Source organism: Cebus imitator, unplaced genomic scaffold, assembly GCF_001604975.1.
Source record: "Cebus imitator isolate Cc_AM_T3 unplaced genomic scaffold, Cebus_imitator-1.0 Scaffold20, whole genome shotgun sequence".
Classification (NCBI taxonomy): Eukaryota; Metazoa; Chordata; class Mammalia; order Primates; family Cebidae; genus Cebus; species Cebus imitator.
In genome coordinates, this window is record NW_016107335.1 from 3176363 (window position 1) to 3186806 (window position 10444).

Here is a 10444-nt window from a genome sequence, read left to right on the forward strand (position 1 = left end):
CAGCTACTCCTCCAGGGCCAGCTACTCCCCAACTACTCCTCCAGGGCCAGCTCCTCCCCAGCTGCTCCTCCAGGGCCAGCTCCTCCCCAGCTGCTTCTCCAGGGTCAGTTCCTCCCCAGCCTAGCCATGTTCTGAAATTCACCTCTGAGGACACTTCAGATCAAAGGATACACAGGATGGTTCAGCTGGGCCCAACCAATGGGCTCAACCATTGGTTCACTGCAGAGTGAACCAAATGGGAATAGATCCACAAGCCCTGCAAATAGCCTTAAATTACTCTCAGTGGTTTTCAGACATAGTGGAACTAGGGCAGCTGCCCTCCCCACCCCAAAGACCCCACCCAGAAGCCTCACCCCCAGATTGCTCAGAATGCCCCCCTTCTCCCCCACCCTTGCCCTGTACCTCCACAGCCTCACGCCTCAGTTTCCTTTCTGATTCCTATTGTACTGCCAGTCCCCGCTACTCAACACCCACCTGTGTGCTCACACTGACCTGGGAGAGCCATTAGAGGCACAAGGCCATGTTCCTCCCTCCATCTCCCATGACTGTGGAAACAGAGCCCAGCACATGGCAGGAACCTGGTCCCTGTCAGATCAGCAAATGAATGAATGAATTCCAGTTTCTCAAACATACCAATGACTTGGGCCAGCAATGAGCAGAAAGAGATATTCAGCTGAGCCCGGGGCTTCGCGTGACTCTTGCAGGAGTCCGATGTGAAGAGCTCCGTGCTCCGTGGTGGAATCCCTCACCTTGGTTCCTGTGTGTTTAGACTGTTCTGAGTCAACTTTTATGTAAATACATTATTTTAGTTTGGGCCTTTCAATTTGGGTTGTGTGTGGGATTGATGTGTTAGCTTAGAATTTGTCACCATAACATACAAAGTGCTAGAAAACAGATGATGGCTAGCTAAATCAAGGCTAAGAATAGAATCTAATTTATGCAAGTTGATTATACTTGTAGCAAGAGTGATAATTAGATATATTTTGAAAAAAAGAAAAAGAACCTGAAGGTGGAGATAATTGGAAGATTTCTTTCTCCTAGGCTACTAGAGAAAAGAAAGGGAACTTTAATTACATTAATAAGAAAATAATTATTGATAGTCACAAATAATGTCTCTACTTGATTCAGAGAAGCACATGACCTTCCAGAACTATCTAATCAATGTAAAACCTAAAGAGATTTTTTTAATAATAAAGGCAAACTCTAAATTGAATGAGCCAGTCATTGGAGGAGTAGGGGTCTGCTGTCTTCCTGAAACCTGAAATGGTGAACATTGCAGCCTGAAGGAGAGGACGCCCCAGAGTGGGAATAGCAGGGTGGGGTGCAATGCTGGCCCTGCACAGGCCTGGCAGTGATGCCCAGCCCTCTTGCCCTCCAGCGGGGGTCCATGGCCTTACAGGAAAATGAATGGGACCCATGGAGCACATGGCACACGGCAGGTGCCACCCCTGCTCCATCCCTGTCCATAGGTCATTTCCAAATCCTCTTCCAGCTCTAAGAACATGGATTTGTAAGCATTCTCCTCACTTTCTAACAAAAAGTGCTTTATTCTCACTCTCTGTGAGGAGGTTTCTCAGAGAAAGGCTGTAGCTAGCAGGCCTTCCAGGAGCCCACCCTCCTCCCCAGCCCCAGGGCTTCCACCTGAGCTCAGGCCCAGCACTGCTCCCATGGTCTCCCTGACTCGCCTCTTCCCTTACCTCAGCCCATGCCCTCCTCCGAGGGCAGCTCCTCCAGGGCCAGCTGCTCCTCCAGGGCCAGCTACTCCCCCAGCTGCTCATGTAGGGCCAGCTCCTCCCCCCACTGCTCCTCCAGGGCCAGCTGCTCCCCAACTGCTCTTCCAGGGTCAGCTCCTCCCCAACCACTCCTCCAGGACCAGGTACTCCTCAGCTGCTCCTCTGGGACCAGCTCTTCCCTAGCTGCTCATCCAGGGTCAGCTTCTCCCCAGACGCTCCTCCAGGCTAGCTCCTCCCCAGCTGCTACTCCAGGATCAGATCCTCCCCTGCTGCTCCTCCAGGGCCAGCTCCCCCCGAGCTGCTCCTTCAGGACCAGCTCCTCCTCAGCTGCTCCTCCAGGGTCAGCTCCTCCCCAGCTCCCTGTAGCCCTTCCCTTCTGAAAGGCTTGATTAGTGCCTGCTTCCCTGTGACTGGAGGTTCAGAGCCAATGGAGGCACAAAAGTCCCTTCTGGGTAAAGTCTTCTAAAAAGCTATTTTCTAAGTAAATCACTCTCCTGTGCAGATGCTCTCAATAAACACTGGACAAGGCTCGGCTCTCAATGAGCAGTGGACAAGGGCCAAACTCCCCAGCACAAGAGGCAGAGCCCCTCACTACCAGCCCACCTGGCCGCTCCTCACCCTCAGCCCCTCCCTCACACCCCCTCCCTTGAGGCAGATCCTGCCTCCATCTCTTCATTCCTAGAAGGCTTGCCCTCATCCTTTGAGACCCTGCAGATGTCACCACATTGGACACCTCCCACAGTCACATGTGTCTACACAGGACACAGGAGCCCAGAGTACAGGGCGGTGCAGAGGCAGCACCCGTGTCCTCATCTCTCTCCACCAGACTCCGGGCTACTTGAGGGGGGCCCTTAATTGGCCCCTTCAGCCTTCTCAGGGCAGGGCAAGTGCCCAGCACTCCATACATGCTTGGAATTGATAAATGTGCTTTACCACAACACAAAATTTAGTGAACCTTAAAGAGACAAACCACAGAAACCATTCAAGCAGTTGACAGGTCATAGGGTGAAAAATTTAAAAACACTGGGGCAGAGAGTGTGGGATTTGTAATTCACATTTGTTTTGCACCTTCTTACCTGCCAGGCACTGGACGAACTGCTGTACAAGCCTTGGCCAGGGTGGGTGGTCGGGGTGGTGGGTGGATGGTTGGGAGGGTGGGTGATTCTGAGGGTAGATGGTCGTTGGGGTGGGTGGTGGGGAGGGTGGGTGGTTGTGGGGTGGATGGTTGGGAGGTGGGTGGTTAGGGGTGGGTGGTTGGGAGGGTGGGTGATTGTGGGGTGGCTGGTTGGGAGGGTGGCTGGTTGGGAGGGTGGGTGTTTGGGGGGTGGGCAGTTAGGGGGCATTTACAGATTCTTGCTCCCCATTCTTGTTTCTTTGGAGGTGTAGGCCATGTCTCTTGAGAGTCCAGATGCTTTGCAGAAGTCTGAGATTCTCATTCTCCTGCTGAGCCTTCACAGGCTGCATTGGCCAATCTCCATTTTCCAGAACAAACAAAACAAACAACAGAAAATCCTGCAGTTAAGACTCATGTTCCAGACTCCTTAATGCTCCTTCTCCAACTGGCTGCCCTTGCCCACCCCAGCTGTTCCAAAGGACACATCCAAGGCTCAGAGTGCTCACCAACAGGCTGCAGACATCCAGAAATGACAGGGGAAGAGTGTGTTCCTCCATCTAGGCATTTGGGGTTTTCAGACTTAAAAGCATTTACAGTGACCAGGATTGACAATCCAAACCCAGATCGAGACAGAGAAGGTGACTCTCCCTCAGCAGGGCCTGAGGCTGCTGCCTATCAGTCAGCCTTGCTGCAAACAGTCACAAAGCTTCAAGCTGAATTCAACAGGAAACACTGATCCAGTGTGTAAGTCTGTGAGGCTGAGGGCTCACAGCTCGGCAGGGCTCCGGTGCATCTGCCAAGGTTGGTTAGGGGACTGTGGACTGGGCTGCACTGGCTTGGGAGACTAGGAGTCAGCTGATAGCTACAATGGGTGCCTCCAGCTAGGACCACCCAGAGACCCAGCACAGACCCAGCTGCCTCCCTGCAGCAGACCAGCCCCAGCACTTTCCTGAGCCATGGCCAAGGGCCCAAGTTGAGCTCAGCGGTCACCGCTTGCCTTGTCCACCACTGAGCTCAACTTGGGTCCTCGGCCATGGCTCAGGAAGCTGCCGGGGCTGATTGCAAAGAATCATCTTACACACTGTGATCCCCACAGATCTGACAGTGACAGTGTCTGGGGAGCCCCCTCATCCCAGGAGATGTGGGCCAGACTGGTGGGTCAGAGCAACTGCCCTCACAGCCGTGCTGATTGGTCCAGGGGCAGGGGCCTGGCACGTGTGGCCAGGCAGAGCCAGTCACAGCCCTGCTCCAGGATTGGCGTGGGTCCCCGGGGCCGTGGGGCTTCCTTGTTTGTGCTTACTGGTTATGAATCTTAGAGACTGGAGCTGCCAGCTTTTTCATCAAAGAAACATTTCCCAGAGAAGCAGGCAGGACAGAAGAAAGCAAACGCCATCGTCCAGGGAAGACGCTTCCAGCTGGAGCTGCGTCTTCCAGCACAGGAAACTTTGAACTGTTTTGCACTGGGTGTGTTTCTGTCACTTGCACCTTGGCAGCCTTGTTTAATACGCACTCCCTGGATACTTTTGGAGCAGGACTCTGCTACTGTATTAGTCTGTTCTCATGCTGCTACTAAAGACATACTGGAGACTGCGTGATGTATAAAAAGGTTTAATGGACTCACAGTTCCACAAGGCTGGGGAGGCCTCACAATCATGGTGAAGGAGGAGCAAAGCCATGTCTTACATGGCAGCAGGCAAGAGAGGGTGTGCAGGGGAACTGCCTTTATAAAACCGTCAGATCTCATGAGACTTATTCACTATCATGAGAACAGCATGGGAAAGACCCACCCCCATGATTCAATCACCTCCCAGCAGGTTCCTCCCAGGACACGTGGGGATTATAGGAGCTATATTTCAAGTTGAGATTTGGGTGGGGACACAGCCAGACCATATCACCAACCCTTCCCTGTTTGTTGCTGCCTGTATGGTTGTTACTGTTGTTTTCATATTCTCTTCTCTAACTCTTTCTTCCAAATTCAGCTCATCTTCCCAAGTACGGCCCAGCCCCTATCCTCCTGCCTCAGGCAGTCAGATCTCATCACCCCTGCAACCCTCACTTGAAGGACACAGGTGGGCTCTGTTGCCTTCTGACCAAATCGCCCCTCACCAGGGAGGCTGACAGAGTGAGGCCTCTTGCTGTGAACCTCGGTGCTTTTGACACAGAGCATAGTCTATAAGCAACAGGTATACACTTGTGATGAGGCGTAGATACCGTTTTCCATCCTTTTAGAGACAATCAACTAAGATCACATCTTCCTGCAGGGTGGCAGCTGCCATCCCATCCCATCCAAAACCTTTATGAACACGGGGTCTGTGGTCAGACTTCCCTTGCGTCCCAAGTCCCCTCCCCCATCACGCGGAGCCGGCCACGTCACACCTCCTTCATCTCATGGTCCTCAAGCATCTTCCACACACCATGGCCACATTATGTGCTGCACACATCACTGGACTCTGACCTGACTCTTTTCAAAGTCTTTAATATGCAGCTCTATCTTTGAAGCCATGTAGGTGAAGAGCAAAATTTCTTTGCTTTCTGGCCCACTTCATTGGAGTGGAGAATGGGTTTATCTCTATCACACTCAAAATTCCTAGGCCTTCCCACTCACAGAATGACGTCCTCCAAGAGTGTCCTGGGTCCCGGCTCCCACAATGCTCCTCCCTGTCCTCTTTCAGAGCATCCCGTGAAGTTAAGGGACTTAGCCTGCTGTTGTGTAGGTGTTGTTCACCTTCTGCAACCCCAGATGAAAGTTATGCTCACAAGGGTCTTATTTCATGTCCATAAAACATGTCACAAGCTACTCAAGCGTTCCCGGCTTGCAGGAAAGTCCAGCCTGGAATTCTGTGTGCTGGGAATCGGACCTGGCCTCGCTGGACAACTGGGCTCCTCTCAGAGGCCAGATGGTCTGGAATGGTTCCCAACACAGGCCTGGTGTCAGGCGTGCGGGGGTGCCGGCTGCACATTAGCCTGAACGCCCCAACTGTCTTCCAAGTGCCCCTCAAGCTCCCACAGGTCAACTCAGGTTGGCTGTCATGGTCCAGGGGTTCCAACAGCAGCAAGAAAGCCCAGCTACAATGTCCAGCACTCTCCAAGTCTACTCCACCACTGTCCCATCGGCTGAAGCAAGTCACGAGGCAGAGCCCAGCCTCACCGTGGGAGGACACTGCCTGAGATATCTATGAGAAAGTAGGGTGCTAACAGGCATTTTAGCAAATAACCACAGGACCTGTTTGCTAGGGCTGTCATGAGGACTGGATAAGAGCTCTGCATGCATGCACAGGCACACACATGTGCACACACACACATACATGCACACACATGCATACTCACATGCACCACAGAGTGCTGTTGTGTAGGTGCACCACACGCAGGCACATATGTGTGCACACACATGCATACATGCACAAGCGCACAGGCACACACATGCGCACACACATACACACACATGCATACGCACATGCACCACACTCAGTACACATTTATGCACACACATGCACACAGGCACAAGCATACACGTGCACAGATGCACATGCATGCACACACATGTATACACATATACATACTTGCATATGCACACACACATGCATGCACACACACAAGCACACACATGCACACATGCACACACATGCATACTCACATGCACACACGTGTGCACACATGGGCACATGCGCACACACATGCATGCACACAGAAGCACACACGTGCACACATGCACACACATGCATACTCACATGCACACACGTGTGCACACATAGGCACATATGCATGCACACATGCATGCAGAGGCACATGTGTGCACACACGTGCACATGCACACACACGCATGCATATGCACAGAGCTAAACCAGAGCTCCAGTGCCCAATGATTACTACCGTTATTTTTTTGTACTCACTCATGTTGTGGTAGGCAGGCACCTACCACGATGCCTGCATGTGGGATTGTTCACTGTGTGTTTAGTTGATGAATTTCTGTGGCTTCACGGCACCTCCTGGGCTTCCTGACGGTCCAGGATCTTCTTGGCAAACCACTGGGATGACTCAAAGAGTCCAAAGAGCTTCTCTTGCATTGCCCACAGCTTAGAATTGTGTTTTGCAGTTTTGTAACATTTTTGCTATTTGTAAGACCATGCTCTGGAACATGGAAATGGCTTCGTGCCCCAGCACTCCAGGACCAGAGTTCTCATTGCTCATCTCCACCAGCACCTGCGCAGGAGATCCAGGACAGCTCTGAAGCACCATGGAGAGGACACCGGAAGGCCTTGCTAACTCTCAGGCAGGGGCAGCTGCCGAGGCGCGTCGGCACAGAACAGCCGTGCGGCACCTAAGTCCTTTGGTAGAACACATGCTCCTGAAAGGCGGCTCAGGCTCATTCTCATTTGGGAGAAAACTGAGGCTCAGAGACATTGAGGGATGTCTAATAATCACAGAGCAACTGAGAGGCAGACACAGACCCTAGGTCTCCCGGGTGACCCTAGGCTCCTTCCCCCACTCACCATCCACCTCCAGCTAGCAGTAAAAAAAGGGCTGCCTGACTGGGGCCTTCTGGGGATAGGAGATAGATGTGCCCACGTCCCATGAGTTAGCCATGTACCAGGAGCCCCCTGAACGAGTCAGGGACAAAGCCCGTGAGAGCCCACTGGGCCACCAGGTGCACTCTGGTGATGACACCTCCCCAAGCCCCATACCCCTCTCCTTAGCACCCGCCTTGCTTCATGGATGAGCGAGGGTGCCCTGCCCTCAAGAGCCACACCCTACAGGAGACAGTCAGCACCCCCAGGAGGCAGGGGAGCTGCAAAGAACATAAAGCACAAATGGGGACAGGAAGCCCTTAAGACCGGAAGAGCTACCCAGGCCCAGGTCTCTCTGCAGAGGCACAGAGCATTAGAGGTGGCACCTCCAGGGAGGGCCCACTTGGCTTTGCCATGGCAGCTGGAGTGGGAGAGCCCAGACAGGAGGCCGCGGAGGTGTGGCTGGTAAGCAGAGTCCCCAAGGCCACTGTGGGGTGGGAAACCTGCAGGGTGAGCTCGATCTCTCTGGCCGGCTGCTGCCCTGGAAATTCAAAGCTGCAGTCATGGTGAGGAGGCTTCCGCAAGGACCAGGTGGGAAATGATGGAAGCCATGGGCTAGAGGCAGAGGCTGCGTCCCGACACAGTGCTCTGGGTTCAGAGCTCTTGGGTCTGCCGGTGCACAGCGCCCTCGACGGGGGCAGATTCTCTCCTATGGGGGTGAGTCCCTGCTTGGGGACTGACTTTCTCCTATGAGGCTGTGTGGCATACGGCTCCCCAAATCCCTGGGATCCCCAGAGTGCTGGCCTTTTTGTGCTAATATTGACTGACAGCTTCGGGATGGAGCGGTTCACTGGGAAGACAAGCATGACCTGCTGCTTGGATGGTTTTTTCCACTTAATTCCAATTCTTCGGACACAGCTCCTAGAACCCAAGCACAAGCCTCCCCTTTGTTTGGCGTTACCTGAAATGGAGTGACATAACATGAATTCCGTCAGGGCAGACTTCCTGGCCCGGCGTGAGTCTGGAACCCCCAATGTACAAGGTCACACCTTTGTCTTTTGAATGTTGTGACCACCACCCTCCATCCAGCCCAATTCACCCTCCCACCTGTGCTGTACCCAGCTCCATCCTGACACCTGTTTTCAATTCAGGGACTAGGCAGCTGTTCCCCTACTTGTCACCCATCATAGACAGAGCCCTGGCAGCGGGGACAGTGCTGCTGGGTTCTACACCAGGAGTAGTCACCAGGAGCCTGAAGTGTGAAGCACCCATGCACCGGGTGGGTAGCACCCCAGCTCCACAGGAGCTTCTCAGGTAATATTGCATAGCTAGCATGAGCAAAAGAAGCCATGTAAACGAGATGCAGGTCTTTCAGGAGTCGTTTTGGAGTCTCTGCCCGTACCTGGTGTTTCCCCTCTAAGCCTCACCTACCCCGCAGCCCTGGGGGCAGTGAGGACCCTGGAGCTGCAGCCCCTCCCCAGCTCTGCTGAACGTGGGTAGGGTTTGGCCATGATTCTCAGCTGCTCGGCTACTGGAATACCTTTGTGTAAAAGAAGATACAACCACACGACCTCCAGGACTGACCCCAGGGAGCCCTCTGCACTTGCCAGCCCCTGTTCCTTCACGGGGGTTTGCAGGCTTGGGGCAAATAGAGCTTGCACACACTGTCAGGAAGGATCCTAGTGGTTGCTGAGTAAGGGCTGAGCTCGAGTAGATTATTAAGCAGCAAGACAGATTTTCATGTGTATCTGGCTCCGATTTGTATTTTTAGCACGAAACATGCACACATACACACACATGTGTTTTCAGGGAAGGGTTCTATTTCCCAAAAGTCACCCTTAGGATGACGTGTCTCCACTTCTCCACCTGAGCCTGGCACAATGGCCTGGGCCTGCAGGTGTAAGTGCATGTCAGAGTCAACTGTGAACTCACAAACCCCACGGCTGCACCAACTTCATTCACACCAGGCATCCCAAGGCCGGGGCTCTGGGAGCAGAATGGGAGCATCCAACCGCATGGGTCTCTGCAGAATGTCCCAAGGCTGTGCCAGGGACCCATCCTGTGCTCAGCAAAGACTCCACATGCCTCCTGGCCTGCACAGTTCCGGCCTCAGCTCTTTTCTTCTTCAAAGAAATCACTGTAAACATGTTGTGCAGTGTAGAGATTCAGGAGCCAATGAGACTTTGGACAGATGACTGGGCCAGGAGGTGGGAAGAGGGACACATTTCAGAGTGACTTTAGAGTCCCAGAGATGGCTCTGCCTGCCCTTCCCCTGAAGGAGTGGTGTGTGGGCAGCCAGCACTCAGCTGAGGCTCAGCAGTGAGACCAAGGCCCTGGGGGCCAGTGTGGGTAAGGGCACCCTGGAGATGCCAGCACCTCTCAGATACACCATGCACTACAACACAGCCTGGGGTAAAGTCAGCATGTTGGCTATTTAACCAGGTAAAGTGGCATAAAATCAGCAAACCTTTCCAAGAAGCTTTCAGGAAATGTGAAAACATTCACCTTCTGGAACTAGGATTGCAATGAGAACTGGGGTCCTTCAAATAAATATAAATATTCCCTGTGAGAAGAGAGATATAAGGTCTGGGGCTAAGAGGAGATAGATAGATAGATAGATAGATAGATAGATAGATAGATAGATAGATGCAGATATAAAGATAGGATAGATAGATAATAGATACATAAGTAAGTGGCATAATAGATGACAGATAATAGGATATATAATAAATAGATAATAGATGTATAAATAGATGATAGATACATAGAATGTACATAGTAGATGGTAGGAGATAGATATAGATCGATGATAGATAGGATGGGTGGGTGAATGGGTGGGTGGATGGATGGATAGATGGGTAGGTAGATGAGTGGGTGGGTAAGGAGATGGATGGGTGGATGGGTGGGTGGATGAGTGGATAGATGGATGGATGGATGGATAGATGGTGGCTGGGTGGGTGAATGAGTAGGTGGGTAGATAGATGGGTGAATGGGTGGGTGGATGAGTGGATGAGTGGCTGGGTGGCTGGGTGAATGGATGGATGGATGGATGAGTGGATGAGTGGATGGGTGGGTGGGTGGATGGATGGATG